This window comes from Melospiza melodia, chromosome 1 (assembly GCF_035770615.1).
Source record: "Melospiza melodia melodia isolate bMelMel2 chromosome 1, bMelMel2.pri, whole genome shotgun sequence".
Classification (NCBI taxonomy): domain Eukaryota; kingdom Metazoa; phylum Chordata; class Aves; order Passeriformes; family Passerellidae; genus Melospiza; species Melospiza melodia.
In genome coordinates, this window is record NC_086194.1 from 49,268,587 (window position 1) to 49,288,490 (window position 19,904).

The 19,904-nt window shown below is 42.7% G+C and overlaps 1 protein-coding gene across 5 annotated transcripts in view; it reads right to left on the reverse strand.

Moving 5' to 3' along the window:
* ARPP21 (cAMP regulated phosphoprotein 21) overlaps window positions 1–19,904 on the reverse strand; it is a 361,236-nt gene that overhangs the window by 177,720 nt on the left and 163,612 nt on the right. For 2 of the 5 annotated variants that reach the window (XM_063157192.1, XM_063157229.1), the window contains exon 1: window positions 17,320–17,630. The exons of 1 other annotated variant lie outside the window; for it this stretch is intronic. The gene's annotated coding sequence lies outside the window, so the exon portion shown is untranslated. Of the gene's footprint in view, window positions 1–17,319; window positions 17,631–19,265; window positions 19,406–19,904 lie in introns of those variants that run through there. 2 more of the 5 variants (XM_063157201.1, XM_063157239.1) reach the window with 2 other exon arrangements.

Here is a 19,904-nt window from a genome sequence, read left to right on the forward strand (position 1 = left end):
ATGGAGCTTTTCATCCATCTAATCCACACAAAAATAGAAATAAGGGTTGGGAATGCCATTTGGTGCTTGCTGCAAGCAGAGAGAGGGAGCTGGTGGCAGGGTTTGGATTTGACCAAGGCTGCAAGGAGAGCTGGTGGCAGGGTGGGGAGGGGGCAGAGGCAGGCAGGGCAGGCAAGGATGGGTTATTCCTCGTCACCAGGAGTGAGGAGACATTGATGTTGGTTGTGCTGCAGATACACAAAGAGCCAAACACATTTTCAGCCTGAATGGCTTCAGTGGCATCAGGGAAGGGGAAAATGCTCCACAAAGAGGGAGCGTGGTGGGTAGCACAACGTGCAGCATCCACAGGAGCAGGCTCCAAGAATTTGCTGCCAACCCCTTCAGAGATGCTGAAGCTCCATGGCATTTGAAAGGTTCAGGGCAGGCAGCAGAACTGGGTTCAAGACATCTCCCTCGTATTTCCATAGATAATACATAGCTGAGTAGCAGCACCAGCTTCCCTCTCCTGGCCTGCCACTCAAGACCGGCCATTAGGCGCTGAATGAACGAAGAGCCACTAATCTGCTGTACTTTTCACATGGCATAATTTAATATGAGCTATTGGAAGTGGCCTTCTTTGACAGCCTCATTTACTGCAGAGCCATAGTGCCTTTCAAATATTTATTGTGAGTGATGGAGCAGCGCAGGGGCATCAGCCTTTGCTGATTTTATTATTGCACTGCCGGAGGAACACAGATGTATCCTTCAGGTTTTATGAAACCTACAATGTTCTTCACAGTTTAAGGATGAAAAACCTAAACCAGTGACATGCCAGCTGGGCACTTTATACCTGATCTATTCCATTTCTCATACTTTCTTTGGAGGCTAAGTTTGAAAGTAAAACAAACCTGGGGATCAATCTCAGAGGGAAAAGCAATCATGGTAAATGCACACACACAATACAGATCTTGATGTTCTGCCCCCATCCCAGTCCACAACCATGACAAACTGCGCCCCAAATTCCCAGTGGTTCATTTTCAGGGTTGGTTTTTTGGAGACCATTTTCTATGAGTTTTTTTGTTCTTTTTTTTTCTTTTTACACTTATCATTAATTTTAAAGGAAAATTAGCTATGAAAAGGCTTTGTTTGACTTTTTGACAGCTATTACAGGCTGCTCTGTGGAAGGCAGAGCATGAGGAGACAAACATGAAGATTGTTGCCTGCGCCTGGAAACAGTTTCGTCACAGAGAGCTGGATTCTTCTCCTGATCAAGTGTGAAACACCTGTGTGGGACCCCTGATGGAGGAGAGAAACTTTGCCAGTAAAAAACTCCAGGCTGCTGGGATCACACTTCACCTGCCAAAATTTGAGGGAGTTGTGCCTGCTCCGCAGGCAGTGTGGAGGTGGGAGCATCAGCCTCCACACCTGCCCTTCCTGAACTCCACTGCAGTTCCCAGGATGTTTCCTATATAGGTTGAGTAATGCAGCTTTACTCCCTTAAGAAATAATACAGAGAAAGACACCCCCCAAAATACTTTTTTTTTGTCAATAGCTCATCTTCCAGTTTGCAGCCTTAGAGTTCATTCTCACAATACAGTCAGCAGAGGAATTTCAAATTGTAGCTTCACTGGATAACGGAGTAAAATCCCCCATCCCCCCCAAAAAAAGAAAAAATGCCCCTCAAATTAGTCACCATTAGCTAATGGCTGTGGTATTTTAGGGTGAACAAACTGTGTTGGCTGCTTTTGCATACAATACCACTGACACTATTTGACAACAATGAGGGCACTGGGGGCACTTTAGGCAAAAAAGTAACCACAGCCTCCATGCTTCGAATATCTAATGTAACATGGCTGAGGACGTGGCTGTTTGTCAAATCAGAGAATTAAAGGCTTCTCTATGGATCTTGGAATTAATTCATCCTGGCTTCAGCATCAGGGATTAATTATATATGTGAACTTTGCACATATTTGGTAAACTGGAACTCCAAAGTCTCTACTTGAATTTAATATAATGCATGTTCTCAGTTTCCTAGACTATTTATGTTAAAAGGGGAAAAAATTAAAAGCATACAGACAACTTAAAGTGTGAATTTTTCTCTCTTTCACCCTCTCCCTTATTTTTTATTCCAATAGATAACATCTAGTTTAAATTATCTATTCCAAAACTATGATCAGCAAATACAATGAAACTCTGACTCAGACAGGCTCATGCCAAATGGCAAACTGCCCCATAAAAAGACACTTTTATTCTCTTTCTATTTATCTCCCTCTGCCTTGAAGTATTCAGTAGTATAGAGCAGAGAGATTTTGGGACAGCTGGGTAGCATGCTGGGAAAAAGGAGCAAAAGGACTATTTCATTTTCTTGGCAAATCCTAGCTACAAACTGGTTTCCTACAATAGAAGACCAAATGAGCAACTTTAAAAGAAAAGGGGTGGCTAAAGTATTATATAATGGACTATTTATGTCTGAACAAACTTCAAACTAATGTAAAAGCATCACCTGAAATAAAAAGTGAGGGGAATTTAAGACAAAAAAAAAATTATTTCCTGATGTTAATACTTATCATGTCACTCAAACCAACTTGCTTCCTGGTGGTATTTTACTGCAATATTCCCAGCTATGGAAAAACTGCTGTTTCATTTTAATGATGATTGCTGATTCTTTTCTTTGTAACGCTACACCTGCCAGCTGAGTGCTGGGTAAGCTCAGGTTAGGATTCTAAGCTTACAAAACAAAACGAGCTTTTTACCAGCAGATCTTTTCCCATGAGGTTGAAACACCTTCTGCTCATGGGGATGTTGGTGGTGTTCCCACTGATGGCCTTTCCTCCAGACTCCAGAGATCACTTCTTGTGATTTTTGCTTGGTCTGACATACAGGCATGGGCTGAATTGCAGGGTGAGAGGTTGCCAGAGCATTGCTTGCCTGAGGCAACTGGGGTTTGTCATCACTGGGTCATCTGATGCTTCTTTCTTACTGTAGCTGGCATGCCTTCACATGGGACTCTTTACCCCATGCATGTTCTCATTCATGCCCACTTGAGTCAGGACAAATGACGGAGACTGCTATAAATCTTCACTGCTTTTGCTATAATATCCTTTGCTGCTCTGGAAACCCTGGCTTTTTCAGACATCCAGCCTCCTGCTGCAGGGCGGACTGCTGCCTTTGACCATGGAGCTTTAGTGACTGTGGTGACAGCTCATGGCCACAGCCCTGCCAGCTTCAGTGCCTCCTGCAGGGCTCCAAGCACCACATTCGCTACAGTCTCATAAACCCCATACGGCTCTTTTTCAAACCATGTGTTTATCAATGCCTAGAAATGTCCCTCTTAGGCTGAGAAGGAGCCCAACAGTTGGCCTCTTTCCTTCTCTGTCAGAGAGGTTTTGGGTTTTATGCTGAGTTTAGTCCTATTTCTACCCAGCAGTGAAAGTACTCTTGCCCTTCAGCTGTGATAATCTCCAAATAATCCAAACTGTCCTGTGGTTTTATCATCTGTCTGCATATGCCCATTTGCCTCAGAGTGATTCTCTTGACCATTACAAGTATCTAGTAGCTCTTCCACATTACCCAGAGCTGCTCCAGGCAGTGATTGGTTTGCCCATCAGTCACATTGCCCCCTTTCCTTGGGATTACACCCACCAGCCCAAAATACTGTGCCTCACGTATCCCATAATCACATACAGCTTGGCAAGACTCAACATCTCTCAAACCAAATGGTTTCCCAGAGTTCTCTTCAAACTCTGAGATCCTTTTACCGAGATACACATATGCTATGCTCAGCTCCCAGCTGTAAAAGTGGGTTTTTTTGGGAATCTGTCATGTTCTTAACACTTTTCCAGTCTCCAGACTGGCAGATGCCCATGATCACAGATTAATGAAGGCGAAACAGGGACCTGGAGGCTGGAAGGTAGTTCTTGGATTTCATTTGACTGTGCTTTGTAACTAATCATGAAAATATGTCACAAGGGTGCTGGAAAAACACATTTTTCCTTGCATAACATATGTTACTTAGATAAAATAAATAGATAACAACCCCCATGTTGCTGCATACCAACAACTCCCATTATATGAATGTGACTCAGGGAGCCAAATGTTTAAAGCTAATATGCCAGTAAAGAACATCAATCGGGACTGAAGGGAAGCTGCTGGCTGGATGATAAAACCAGGCACGACCCTTTCTTCAAACTCAGCATGGCCCTTGAGTGTTGCAGTGAAATCTTTGCCTTCACATGATGAAATCCTGAGCCTGGGTGGGCAGAGAGGGGGGGAAGGGATTGGGAGGAACAGCAGTGCCCTGGAGTACTGCTAAAGACATTAAAGAGCCATCAGCAGCTCACCAGCAGAACCCTGCATTTATTACAGCATGGCAAATTTTCAGAGATGAGCTCCTTTCATTTAGGTCTGCAGCTGCTTCTGACATCTCCCAGCTGAAAAGGGCTGAGCATTCTCACAATATTAAAAACTCAGCTTCTTTTCCTCTTGAAACTGTAGAGGGGAAGAGCAATAAAAAAAAAATGAAATAAAATAAATAGTCTGCTGTATCCTGCCTGTTTACTTTCAGGCATAGGAGGACTGTATCAAATTTAACATGACTGAAAAACTGGAGCCAAAAGGCTTGTTTTTAGAATCTGTGCTCTAGATGAAAGTATGTAAGCCATATAAAATTGAATGTGTGACTCTGATCTTTATAGTGATGCTGTGAGTCATCAGCTAATGGTCAGTCTCCCCTGGCTGGAACTCATTATGGGGTGAATCTCATTATAAATAAATCCTTTTATCAGAAGTATTTAAATTCCCACTGCTTGTTCCAGGTGCCTAAACAACCAGAGTCTAATTAACTAATGATGCTGACCAAACTGCAAATACAATTTGTTTACCAGATGATGATACCATACATATATGCAACATTCTCTGGCAGCAAACTGGGCAGTACATATACACAAGATCACAGCTTTAAAAGCTCATTTTCCTTAGGCACAAGTCAGAGATGACAAGGGCACCTCATTTGTCATACAGCCAGCGAGTAAATGACAGCACTGTACAGCAACCTAGGTGTGCACACAAAGTATGTATTAGTGGATCAAAAGATGGCTCTTGCCTCTAATTCATGTCACTCTGCTTTCACTGGGGTGGGTGTGCTGTTTGGCTCTCTGAGCGCCTTGTTTACCCACACTTGTTGCCTTCACAGTGTTAATGCCACAGAAAGATGAAACTGAAGAAAGCAACAACACTTTATCACAGAAAATCATTAATATCTCTCAACTGGAAGCAAATTGCTCAAGGGTTCTGCCTGATGCCTCCAAGTTGAATGAAACCAGTCAAGATATGCGTTTAAATAAATGTTTGATGCTGGATTATATGGTCTAACATAACAATGCCATGCAAATTAAGAAAAGAGTCTGCTTTATTTTTAAAAAATATTAATTCAAAAGTATGGTATCTAGATAACTACAAAAAAGATTAAGCCAAGTGAAAAGCACTTTCAACTAGAATTTGAAAAAGAAACCCTGTGATCTACAAGAAATGTTTAGATGTGCTAGTCAACACCGAGTAGCAGCTGCTCTTAACGTTTAAAAAAAGAATCATCGATTAAAATAAGTATTTCAGCTATTGCAAACAAGACCAAATGAAAGATGAAAACCAGCACTGTGTTCTATTGACATACCAGAGGAAAATACAGAAAATAAATTCAGAACTGAAAAGCCAGTAAAATAGGACATTAAGTGAATTTTTGGAATTCTGTGCCTTGAGAAAGTCAAGAGCATTTTAGCTCCCAGTGCAGAATCAAAACAACACTTCAGCATTTTCTCTAAAATAAATGTAGAACTGTTTCCCCCCCACACACTGTGCATCTGTGTTAACAAAGGTGAACAAATAGACCTGAGGAAACAAATCACTGTCTTCTCTTCTGCCTAGAGGAGGCAGAGAGGGAAAACCCAAAAGGTTTTTATGGTCCTTGCTACACCTGACCCATGGGTGAGTCCAGAGAGGCACTGTGCCCCCATTCCTGCTGGGCATGGTGAGGGAACAGGCTTGCTGGAAGACAGCAGTGAGGATGGACAACAGGTTACAGAGAAATCACTGCACATGCACTCCCTTTCACAAACCCAGTGCCCCCTGCTCTGGAGATTCCCCCACTGTATGGAGGTTTGTGGGTGAAGGGAAAGAGCATCTGAGTCTTTGGCATCAGTCTCTCCTTCAACGCAAGAACTGAATGACACGAACATACCAGGCAGGGCAGATCCTGACACTGGTGTCTTAAAAGCCACTCTCCTTCTGCGAGCTGAATCAAAATGTATTTACTATATATAATCAGGCAAGAGTTAGGAAGGAGCCATGCCAAGAAGAAAAACATGCCATAATCTTCCTGGTTCAGCTCTGACCAAAAGAAACAGACTCCCAACTCAAAGAGGCGGATGGACAGACACGTCTCACTAAAGCTGTGCTGCAGTTACAAGTGGTTTTGCCAAGAAGCAAGAAAAGGGTTGGTGTTTGTCAGTCAGCTTCATATACTCCTCTTTAGGAGTAGTCTAAGAAATGAAAGAATTTTTCTTCTTTTTTTTTTTTTAACAAAGCAACTGAACTTTGCAACAGCAGCTTGTCTTTCTCTCAACTCCTTAGTTGATTAAAAGAGAAGAATCAGAAAAAAATATTTTGACTTTCTTGTCTGTTTAAAACCCTTCCTTACTGGCATGCTATTCAATTTCTGAAACACTAAAACAACAATACAACACATTTTTCTTATTAAAACAACAAATATATAATTTTTTATCACCGAATTATTTTGACACTTAACTATAGCACATTCACAGCCATTTTATCTCTCCTACCACATAGTGAATTTCAATGTACTTTCTCATGTCAAAAAAATTTCCTTAATATTTATGAATTATCCGGCTGAAATGGCAGTTTTTCATGATATGCCCTTTCTGTTTTAACACCAGAACTCCTACTGCTATAGATAATATCTCTGTGATGAGAAGAGCTGGCACACACTGGCTCAAGCCACTCGATGAAGCATTTTTTGAGAGGATTTGGCATTGGTTTAGGCAATTTTCAGTGAACATTCAACATAATTTAAAATGTCTAACTGAAATTTGCTTTTAATTTCAAAGCTTCATTTTCCAAATCAAAGTGACTTTTCATTTCAAAATGGATGCTAATGGGTAGCAAAAATAAATTTTCCTGGAGTAAAATGAAAACTAGAATCTATTACTTGAGCTCACAAAGGTTTCTTCCTCTCCTACCTGTAGCTTTTGTTTATTATTCAATCGATGCAATATTGGAAATTATTCAAGCAGTGCAATATTTGAAAAAAACTATAGTGGAAAAAAATAAATTATAAATATCAACATATCTACGTTACCTAAATTAACTCTCAATTTTTGTAAACTGAGAGTTTGTAATTTTTGCAAACATGACCCAATTTTCCCTGCCTGCTCTGTGGGCCAGCACAGCCACACCTTTTGCCAAGCAGAAGAGGATCTTGGACACTTGGAAACATCTCTCCTAAACCACCAAAGAGAATAAAAGCCCCAGTGCTCCTTTTTTCCTTGTTTGTTTCAAAGCAGATCAAAACCATTCGGATCTCCCAAACAGATGGCATGATTTTAAATGAGGACCACATGGTCCATGTGTGTCCTGTACACTTTACAGATTATTCCACAGAAGCTCTCGCTGGTGATGGACCTAGCAGCACATTGGGCCTTTGTTGTCTGCTCCTTGGCACTTCCATAAATGCTTCCCCTTTGGAGTAGTAAAAGCTTTCTGTTGCATCTATGTCAGTGGCAAGTGTGAAGCCCTGACATGTTTTAATGATATAAATATGGAGGAAGAGCATAGCAAAGAGAATAACTAACAAGGACATGCTCTCTCCCTGTTGCCACTGCTAAAGCACTTTTTATTCTAACTGAGGAGCACCTGCTAGAAAGGTCATCTGAGGCATGGGAGATTTGAAATTATGATTTTTATTATTATTTTAAGGCATTGCTTACACTCAGCATCTGTTTTGGGAAGCAGATGTTTCACACTGTGGGATCCCTGCCCACCCACTGGAATATCTGACTGGAGTTCACATCAAGGCACCACCACAAACCGGGTCCTCCACGGTGGCTGAGTGGGCACAGCTTCCAAAAGCTAAACTAAAGGGATGCAGTCTGTCCAAAGTAATACCCTAGGTGTGCGGTTTTTGATCTCTAAGTGTGATTTGGGCTAATTGCAAATAGCAGCTTTGATGCTCCTAAAATCTCTTTTCTGTTTTTCTTTTTGTGAATGTTCATTAAAGTTAAATAAATTCTGGGGAAGTCTCTCCACTTAGCACATGTCTCTGAATGAGCAAAGGTACTCTTGCCTGCAGGCAGGGAGACTGTCCTTCTTCCTTGGAAGTGGCCTCTCTCTGATAGCAGGGTGACAGTCATCTGGCAACAAGAACAACATTGCAACTTGAGGAATTAAATTTCCCTCCCTACTTCATAACCCACTGACACAAAATGAAGAATAAAATCCCTTACGAACCTAAAGCTTTCTGGATGAGTGTTTTGCAAGCAGAAAACACAAGGCAGAAATTGTCAGATAAATCGTTTGAGGAGTTCAGCCAGCGCCTTTCCCTGGCTCCATAGCTCTCTTTAGAGAAAAATGCTAAGATTAAGTTATTAAGGGTAGATTACCATTAACTTTATCAACCATGTCTGAATCATACTATCACCCCCACAGCTCTAAAGTAACTCAGAGCACTGCAATCAATGGAGGTTGGATGCTTTACACCAGCAGAGAAGTCTTCCTATGCCTTCACCAACAGCTATGGAAAAAAAATCCTAAGTGGATTTATTCATGGGTGAGGGAATGAGGGTGGAAACAGTTTCTCGGAAAATCTAAAATCCTGGCCAAGGATCCAGAAGAGGATTATTATTACAGTATCCCTCTTTATGAGCTGTGCTGAGCTGAGCTTGTTAGAAAGGTGTTAACTTTCCTCTGCCAAGAGCACTTTGCAGTAATCAGTTTATGAAAAATTCAATTTGGCAGCAAACTCTTGGCAGTCTCAAATCAACTGCACCTATTATACCCCAGTCACAAGTGGATGGGCAAAGGTGGCTCAGTGCATCAGTCTCTCCTCCCCCTCCTCCGCAGCCTTGAAATTTGCTCAGCGATTCTGGAGGAGGAAAAAACAGTGTTGTGTAACTCATCTACAAAGGACAAGGAGGAGGGGGGGAAAAAAAGAAGTCAGAAAAAAAAAAAGACATCCAGCTGCAAAGCTTCTGGCAGGAGCTTACAGGTAGAAAGTCTGTTTGTGTGGGCATCCCAGGACAAAGGAAACAGCCTGTGCCCTGTGACTACAAAATATTCACCCGACTGGGAGAAATGTAAATGATGCTGAAGTGATAATGAGCACTCGAGTGGATTTCTTCCTGAAATGAGTCACAGCTGCTGTCAAAGCTCCATCAGTTTGCTGTAGCAGGCTGAGGAGAAAACTCTTAGGAATGCCACCCGAAAGCCTTTGCTGAGGAAGAGGAATCCCACCCAGCCCAGGCAGGAGCCCAGCAGCACAGTGCCCTATGAACATCTTCCCCATCCAGCTGGGAACAGGGCTTCCAGCTGCCTCCTCCAGTGAGGAACCCTACACACAAAGAAACCATGGCATTATGGTGCATTGCTGTGTGTCCTGTTGTTGGCTTCACGAGTGTTTTTCCACGAGAAGATATCGCTGGAACTGGGGGAAGTAGGCTGTAGAGGAAACAGATGGTATTTTCTCTCTAATTTTGGTGTTTGAGAACAGAATTTTGCACAGTTTGTTCCTCGGTCAACCCTTACTTTCAGGATAAAAAACTGTTACCTGCCAGAATATGAATGGTTTTGAAATGTGCAATAAAAAAAAAAAATGAAGCATGCGGAGGGGGAGCTTTCATCTTAAAGAGCTACCAAATTTGCATTCCTGAGGTCTGATGCTATGGTTATCAATCAGATGCTTTGGGGATAGTAAAGACACTCTCTCACTTATATCAAAAGTGAACACCCTTTCTTCCTCAAGATTTCCCAATAGATCTTTAAAGTCTTGAAGTTCCTTTTATTCTTAATACTCACTGTGATTATGTTGTATCTGCAGAAGTCTTCTTTATACCTAGAGTTTAATATTTTCCACTCTCCAGCAGACCTCCTTTTAGCTAGGGTCCATTTCAGGTAACTGCTATCTAAAAGCTAATATGCCCATTTATATTAATACATGCCCTCAGAAGAATAGGATTTGGAGGCTCAGTCTGATATGTGCTGTGCCCCTGGCCTGGTAACTTGCATGGCATTATCTTGTCATGGGAATCTGCAGCCTAGGTAAATGCCCCAGCTGCAATTTATTGAAATCTCCTGCTCCATCTGATGTGTCCAAATGACTTCATGTTGCTCTTTCCCATCTTCCCATCTGTACTGAGAAACAGGCAAGGAGCAGATGAGTGTTGTGAGATGCATGGGCAAGCCCTGTGCAGAATTAGACTCATCACCCTCCTTGGTAGAACAAGCTGATTCCCATCCACCGGGGCCTTTTCAGGGAAGAATGCTGCAGAGACAGCATGAAGTACTTTGCTGACAAAGTGACAGAAGAAGGAATTTCCACAAGACCTTTGGAAATGGTCAGTGTCATTTTGTGTATGCGGAGCAGAAGCTCTGGGTAAATCATGTTTCCTCAAGGAGGATTGATGCCACAGCAGCAGTGGAACAGAAACCTCTGGTCTGCTCAGGCCATGTTCCTCTGACTCTCCCTTTTGAGCACACAGGCACATACATCCATCTTAATTAAGTCTCCAAAATCCAAATTCAAAGCATTTCCCTTTTCCCACCTCTCTTCCACCAGGCACCACTCACTCTGCTGAAGGTGTAAATAGGTCAGATATTTCCATGGCCACAGTGAACCAAATAAGCAGCTGGGGTTCAGCGTGTAATGTGGGGTTTTTAATTGTTCCAGTGCTGGGTAGCGCGAGGCGTGTGACACCACGCTGGCAGTACCTGACTTTCTCCTCTGGCTCATCAGTGACACAAGTGCTGGCACTGGCCCCTTCTCCCCCTGAAACTGTTATCTCCTGTGAGCTTCAACAGGCAGCTCCTCTCATGGGGTGGCACTGATGAAAAGTACATTTCACACAGAAAATGTCTCTTTGCGAGTACTAATTGCTGGTTCCAGCCAGGCATTGAACCTATTCACACAAGGTGTAATTAAGCCGTGACTCACTGCCACAGGATGCTGCAGAGGCCATAAAGAATAAAATAAGCCTGTGCCAGGACCAGACAAATTTATGAGCGATGTATCTAACAAACAGGAAGGTTGGGATGCCACACCATTCAGGAAGTCCCTCCTAGACTACTCAATGCCTGAAGGCAAAGAGCAGTAGAAGGGAAAGGAGGGTTTGGTCCTTGCTAATCTGCAGGAACCCAAGCCAGATGAATATCTAGTCTCCCACCTCCTCTCCATAACAAACATATGGCTGTGGAGCTGGTGGTTCTGAGTCTGAGCAGTGCAGAGATGCCTCTGACCGCAGTTAACCATCTTGAGAAGAATACCCAGGACACCAATGGGATCAGCCCTGTGCTGCATTTGACCATTTGACAGAAGGCATTTTCCCTGTGTGGTGAGTCATCCAGCTGCTACGGCACAGATCAGTTTTCACTCAGTGAAAAGCACCATATCCTTTCACTTGTCACACAATGAGGTATTTGTCAATAAAATTGCTCATTTAAGACTTATTTATCACCCTTTCTGGGAGCCAAATCTGGAGGTGTCTACTTTGGCTCATGCTGTTCATGAAAGCGAAAGTAGACATCTCCAGATTTCATTGACATCTCCATGAAAGCCTTCTCTGGCTGGAAGATTTTGTCCCATAATCTACCATTCAAAACCATCTTTGTCTCATAATCTGCCATTCAAAACCATCCTTGTCTCAGCTGTGATGAAGCCTCCTTGCAATGCAGAAGGCGGCTTTATGAGGAGGAGTCAGATTAAAACTTGGTGATCAGCCTGCCTGGGGAAGTTGTTTATCCATCCGGTGAAACAGGCAAAACAAACTCTTTTGCAATTTGTCAAGAATATGGTGTAAATAATGCTACAAAATTAAAAGTAGTAATAGAAGCATTATTAATTCAAATATGCTGCATGATCCTGGAATTTGAGTTCTGGGTCTAACAGCCTGTGGTTGAAACAGCGCAGTTTCTCAGGGCCCTTCCTCATCTCCTGGGCCAGCAAAGGAAAAGAAGGGTCCATGCCAAGATCTCCTCTCTCTCCTGCAATCAAGCTCAGCTCAGACATCCACAGAGGACCCTGAGCTTTCATGACAGACCATAAGCTTACTCAGACATATCCTTCTCTAAAAACTCATTTCAGCTACACTTCTCACCTTTTGGCAGCCTGGTTTACCAAAGGACTTATGGCTGTATTTGCCTGGGTCACAGTGAAGCCAGTGGTGGTGCCTGGCCATGCCTGTTCACTCATCTCAGCAAGATGGGCATTGCCTCCTGCCAACACCATCACCACAACCAACCACTGCCAACCAAAGCAGCAGCTCTTTCCCCTCCACGTGTTGTCTTTTCACACAACCACTGGGGCTTTAAATTCAGGGTGTTCTGGAGGCCTTGGCAAGCATTTGGGAAGGTAATGAACAGCTCAGTTCCCTGCCCTTCTGAAACTTACTGACTTGACATTGCTTTTATATTCCCAATGTCTGGAAGTGTAAAAAGGGAAACAGATTCTAATTTCAAGGCAAAATTCCTCAACCTTAATTACTATGTGAGACTTTGTATTTTTTCCAGAGTCTCTCTCAGAAGCCTGATAAACATACATTCCCAGCTTGAAAATATTCTTTTTTTTCCTCTTCAGTATTTATTTCCTATGCGAAACAAAAATCAGTAGAGATTTTCTTGTTTAACAACACAAGATCTAGTGTAATACACAAGTATCACCTTGTCACAACAAATAAATTTTACTCAGTCACTGGCATTAGCAATGTCCACACAGCCCTGGGAATAATGTCTTGTTTCAGCTCTTTACTGCAGTGTCAGCAAAAAGAGAGCAGTGGGGCTGAAATCCAACCCCCAGACGTGTATGTGCTGCTCAGAGCCGGCAATGGGTGGCTGTAAAAATGTTCTTCAGAAAGTCAAAGAGGACACAGCATGGCTGGCAACTGGTGCTGCCCTCTAACTCTTTCTCATTTTCAAGAAATTGGATTCCTCCTCTGTAAAGTGGGGATAACCACTTTATAGACAGCTATTCTGTAAAGTATATGAAACCTACAAATAAAAAGAGCAGCCAGATAAAACCACTGTTGTTAGTTATCTGTCTTCTAGGGAAACTTTATCTCTCAAACATATTCTTATAATTAAGATAAACATGATGTTGGAACCAATCTGTGTTGTATATAATTATCAACTCCATGCATATTTTCTCCCCCCACTATTTTTCACCTATGCAAAACCATGTAGTCTTTTTTACCAAATAGGTTTGACCCTATTAGAGTTATCTGTAATAGAACAATTATTTGTTCATTAAAAATGCAGGGTTTAGGGAACTTTGGATTAATGAGGAGAGAATGCAATGCAGTGCTATGGAAACTATATTGCAGGATTTAATATTGTATACTCCAGTGGCTAGAAAGTTCTGCCTTATAATCCTGTGGTGTCAATGCTGTACTGAAGAGCAAGTAATCCTAAAATCCAGTTAACACAGGCTTAGTCTACTGCAGAAGCACAGGAAAGAGCAAGAATCTATCCAGTCACTTTGAGTTACCATAGTTCAGGGATAGGTTTGGGAAAAAATTCTTCATTTTGTTTTGCAGATCTCACTTTCCAATGCTGGTGCTCACTAGGTCTATACAGCAACTGTTGGGTCTTTGCCTGATATTCAGATCATAGGTCACATGCCTATTCCAAAATAGTTCTCCCTCCCTGCCAAGTCCTAAGTCCCAGAAATCCTTATCACAGATGAGAAAAACAGGAGATATGCAATCAGGTGCACAGGAAGGCATTGAAATGACAAAGCTTCTAAAATTATAAATGTATGAAAAAACCACACATACTATGTCATTTAACTTCAGTGCTGGTTTTCTAAACTCTCACTCTCTTGAACAGTCCTAGAACCACTGGAGACACCAGCACCATATCTGGGAGGGACCTCAAATGCTCTTCTGGTCCTTATTCACTAACTAATTACCAATGGCTTACAAAAACTCATACTTTCAGCAGGGTTATCTCTGGAAACTAGAACTCAACGGCATAAAATGGAATTTTTGTGAGGTAATTTTTTCAGTTTATTTTTTCAACAGCAGGAAGGTTGTTCTTTAAACATGGATGGCAGGATAACTGACATTGCATGAAGATTCTCGAGGGGGAGAAAGCCACCAAAAATTCACCACAAAGTATTCTGAAATGTATCATACGAGACCTTAAACATTGCTGCTGGGCAGGTAATTTCAGTACTCTCATTCCTTTGCTCCTCACTAACCCTCAGACACATGCTAAAAGAAAATAAAGTTCAACATAAAATTTCTTATGCATTCCTTAGATGTTTATAAAGAAAAATAAAAGAGCGGGAACCTTGTTTCACTGGTTTCAGGGAGTTGAGGGCAAGACTGTTGAAGCTAGCTCAAAATGTTAAGAATACACACAGTGTAGTCCCTCCATTCCTGTTTTTAAAAAAAAACCCCAAGAGATGTCTTTTGAATGTTAAGACAGTTAAGCAATTATTAGATTTCACAATCAAACTATTTATTAATTGGCAGTGCTGCATCCAGGTAGTATTTATCTACCTAGAAAAAACTAGCACGGAGAACTTACTTAATGGACCACTGCAGCAGCAGTAATAGAGGTCTGGTTTTGTTATTCAAATAAAAATGAACAAGAGAGGAAAATCTGTACCAAGAAAACCTGCCAACCAAACAAACAAAGCCCAAGGAACAATCTTCTACAACAGAGAAAAAGCTATTGTAAATAATAAACCATAATACCTGGAAATTTCAGGGGAGAAGTTGAGTCTGTATCCCTGTATGTATTATCACGTATCACATATAATGAGTCAATGCCTAGGGCAAACTGTCTGATTGTTCCAGTCCTGGTGGCAGCCCTGATAACATGTGCAAGAAAAGACGATGCTTTAACCATGGGTACAGTAGTGGGGCCTCAGCTCCAGACAGTGACATTAGACAAGCTGTGAGGGAAGTTGTTTTGTAACCTTAACTATGACAACTGAGAACTTACAGCAATTCTTGGCTTGGATCTGCATCAGCCTTAGATTACACTGACTGTATGCAGCAAACACGGTTTTATTCTTGCCTGGCTATTACAAATAAGAGTCCTTGCCTCTGTACCTTTTTTTTTTTCCTTAGAGAAAGAAAATCAGAAACTATTTTTGCTCCAGCATTGCCTGTAGGACCTATAGCAACATAATCTTATTTATTACCCGTCACTTCACTATGCAAACATTTCCTACTGTGTCAGGCCAACCATTTATTATACCATTTCCCTCTGAGGTCTCAACACCATCCATCACTGGTAGTCACCTGCCCTGCTCCTGCTCTGGGCCTTTGCACTGCACAGGGATCCACCATTTCAGGGGCCAGGGGCCTGGGCTGCCGCTGTTTTCCATTTTGTCATTCTTCCATTAACACTTGACCTGCCTGGAGCAGCCAGCACGTTGATAAGGATTGACTGGGCACCTTCTTTATGAGCCTTTCCTGTAACCTCCTCCTAATATAGGAGAAGCCAACTTGCCTGCATGTCTCATGAACAACTCACCTCCTTCTCCTTTGAAGGAGAAATGGATGGAGGTTTCCTTCCCTGTGAATAATTGTGGTGCCTGCCTGCTCTCTCCTGCATGCTCACATATGGATGTCTTTAGCCTAAGGATACACAAATTTTCACCTAACCTTTCTTAATTGCTGCAGGGAAGAGATGAAGGAGTAAATAAGGATGCAGTTCCCATCATAGCAACAAGGGAGAAGTGGCTGAACTTGCCAGGAAAGTAACAGAGGAAAACCATAATTAGACAGATCTGAGACAGATCTAGATTCAAGACAAAAGACATCTAAGTGTAATCATGATTAGTGAGAACATGTTAACATTACCCTGGTTTTCTAGTGGAGTTTGTCAATAACAAGTCAGACAAGAACAGGACAGCAACAGACTCAGCTCCACAGGGGTAAATCCTCCTCAGACCTTCCCAAGAGATGGGTCATGTAGTTCACTGATGTACCCCTGCAGCCTCCAGGAAGATTGTTCATGCATCCTTTTTCTGTGTTTCAAGTAATTTTCCTTCTCTCTTTTGATTTTAGGAGGTAGGATTTTCTCAATGATACACAATTCTAGCTGTAGGCAAACCTGTCTGCATATTGTCTTTGCTCTGAAGAGCATCATCTAGTAGAAATTGTCCCATTCTTCTCTTCCCAATTGCTCTGCCAAACATCCTTTCTCCCTTGCTCTTTGTCTCTCTTTGTCACTGAGGAGGGAACGGGCCATCATCACATTTTCTGTGCTAAATGTAGAAGAGAGCGTTCCTTTATAAATTCACAGAAGAGCAACATTGTCAGTCTATTACCAAGAGATACCTTGCTTGCATGCTCAGCTATCATCAGCTTCACCAACAGTGCTATAAGAACCCTAAAAATGTCAATTTTTGGAGTATTTAGCACAGATTCTTTATATTATAGAAATTATATTCTCAAATGCATATATGTGCATACACTCCTAGGGCATAGGAAAAGGCAGATGTTTGTGGTAGTTAAAAAAGTAAAAGGGATGGTTTTTCTCACCACCTAGACTTGTCTGTCATTGGAGTATATTCTTGTGTTTCCTGAACAGAAAATTAAAATAAATCTGACCAGGTAATGTGTCTACAGTAGAAGAGAGGATTCCCACAATGCTTATAAATATAACTGAGTTTTCTTGTAATATGTTGTAGCAAAATTACAAGCTAAATTTCCAAGAAATTAGTAGAATGATGGGAGGGTAAGTTATGATAATGATGTACTACTACATAATGTAATACAGGAGCCCATAAACCCATAATGTCAGTTTCCTTTGAAAATGATGCATAATTTTAATTAAAAATATATAAACAATTTCTAGATACAGCAATGACGGCATGACCTCCTTGGTTATAAAAGATTAATTGCAAAATTCACTTGGATATGCCCTCTAACTTCTCTCCAAGATCACCAATTTGTGTACAAGTGGGATAATAATTTTATTCTTCTCAAACTTTTGTAACTCTGAGCATTTTATTGTAGCGGTTAAAAAACAAATAACATTTTTACTAACGTGCTGTTCTGTACCCATCACTGCTGGAGATCCACATGTCCATTTATGCTTTCCTACCTGGATAATACAAGATCTTTAGCAGGGCGACAGATCTGGCTCTCCCGTGACGCGGACTGCTGCACCGCTCCTGAGGGACTCAGAGCTCCAGATTTTAGTGGCAGCAAAATCCACTTTCATCGTGCACTTAAAAACTGGCATCAAATTTGCAAATGGCTTCTCTTTGAGCTGCTTATGGAGGCACTTTCAAAGTCACAAATCAACGCCTTTCAAAGGGAGATAGTCTTGTATCTCCCCTGTGCCTTGGCACACGTCCCTTCAGCACAACACCAACCCTCGGCGCTGGCCCATCCCTGTGGGAGCTCCTGCTCAGGCATGGCTGAAGCACCAGCTTGAGGTGCAGCAAACTGTGCTTCACATATCAAAACAGGAGGAATAGAAACCAGTGTGGGTGGGCGGTGGGAAATAGAGAGGGAGCTGGAGAAAGGTTTCTCTGGAAGCATGAGTCAAGGCACTGCGAGATGTGCGGGGTTGTCATAGTTTACATAGTGTCCTCATTGCCAAGCAGCCACGTCAAACCCCAGGGCAGTGCTGCCTGTGCAGAGGCCAGGAGCTGCAGGGCAGTAGTAATGTTACAGTAGAAGTGTCCTCAGCCAGAGGCACTGGCCCAGGAAGGATCTCACAATCCCCTAAGACATAATGGTTCCCACAGCAAAGAACCTCCTCTTTGAGGCACAACCCCACATACAGCACTGAGAAAAGGTATTTTCTCTCTTTCCTGTCAAAACAATGCCTAAATTTTAATGGTTTCAATCAAAAACCTCTCCTGGAAGGAACTTAAACCTAAACTATGCATAGAGACACCTGACACTTATGAAGTTGAACCTTTCTCATCAGTTCCCTATTGTACTTGTTTGGCCCACATAGCACTTATTTATTCCACAACTCCTAAAAAAGTTGTTTCACAGCTACACATAGAAATAGAAATAGTGAGGACTGTGCTGACCCAAATCCTACTATAGTTAAGGGAGAGATTCCCACTGATTTCAGTCCCTTGCATCAATCTGATTCTCCAGGACCATTACTTCAGGCTGACCTACTGCCCTGGGTCGTGACCAATTCAGAGCAGAAATTGCTGAATGTAGAGATGAGCCCCTCTTTTATTTTTGCTTTTTTCCTTAACTTAGAAGCAGCAGCAGCAATGGTATCTGTTTTCCAGCACACAGCAGTCTGCCACACTGCAGCCAGAGCCTGCTCGAGTCCCTGAGCAAGCCTGCCTGGCTCCCTCTCTGATCATGCACGTAGGCAGAGCAGCACAGCTCACACAAGTGACACTGTGGCACACAGATCCATGCTGACCTGTCTTACAGCCCTGCCTTTCTTCACACAGCCAACAGAGAGGGGTCACATTAAGGGAACAGGACACTAGAAGTGATCCTGTAAAACCTTATAAACCTTTTTGCTCCCCCTTTCTCTCTCTAACATTTAGGCTACGTAAACACCACCTAGATATTTTGTTGTTCTTACCAAAAGAAGCTATTATGACTTAAGAAAACAAAAGGAAAAAAAAAAAGAAAAATTATAAAAAAAGAGATGGGAGGCCTTAAGATATCACGCCAGAGCAGACAGATCAGATAATTTTAGAGGACAGCAATAGCACTTCTTCCCCTCCCCAGAAGCACAGCCAGCACATTTGATTTCTTTTTCAGTATCTGTCCCATGTTTATTATTAAAACACGTCATCACCATCTAATCACCATTGGAATTGAAAGTAACTTTTCACAGGAGCATTCTAAAATTAGAGAGTGCCAATTAAAATTAATGCAAGCCCAAAGTACTGCGCTATAAAGAAACTACGGCCAACACGATGAGCAAACGCAACCCGTATTCGCTCATTTCAGAGCGCTGATACTCGATTTTTAGTACTTATTCGCTTGTGCTTCCCTCCTCTAAGAGCAACGCCACAAAACCACGGGCCTGGGGCTCTGCAGAAACCTCCTCCTTACCCCGCAGCCACAGCTGGGAGCGCCATCCAGGAGCCTCCCGTCTCGCCGCTCCGGAGGAATCCCGGCGCGCTTGTCCCGCAGCAGCCTCTCCCTGGGCGCTCCCTGGCCGCCCGGCTCCACGGCCCGCAGACAGCTGGGGCCAGCCTGGGCTGCCGGGGCACCGCGGCCACGGGACATGGCCCTTGCTGATATAATGGGAAGGCTGGTGCCAGCGCCGGCATCGGGCCGGGCGGGATTCCAGCTCGGCGGCCGGCCCGCACCTGTTGCAGGGAGGGCACCAAGCGGGACCATCAGCTGTGGGGCTAATATTAACCAGCCGTGCTGCCAGCACCGGGGACTGCAGCGTGATTCAGGCTCAGAGAAACTCACAGGGAAATAACTGTCCCCCTTTGCCTTTAGTTAATAGGAGAACAAACCAAAAAAGAGCAGTGAATGTCCCACCAGACAGATAACCGACACTGAAGTCCCAGAATTGCTCACAGTCCTTTCCTGTTCATTACATTAGCCTGCTTTTGGCTCCAGCAGTGGTTTAGGGCCTTTCAGCAGGAAAAGGTGCATTTGTATTTATTGTCCCTGCTTCCTTGGCACTGATAACCTCAGGTCCTCCAACAGCCAGAGGAGAAACACCAGGCTGAGGCT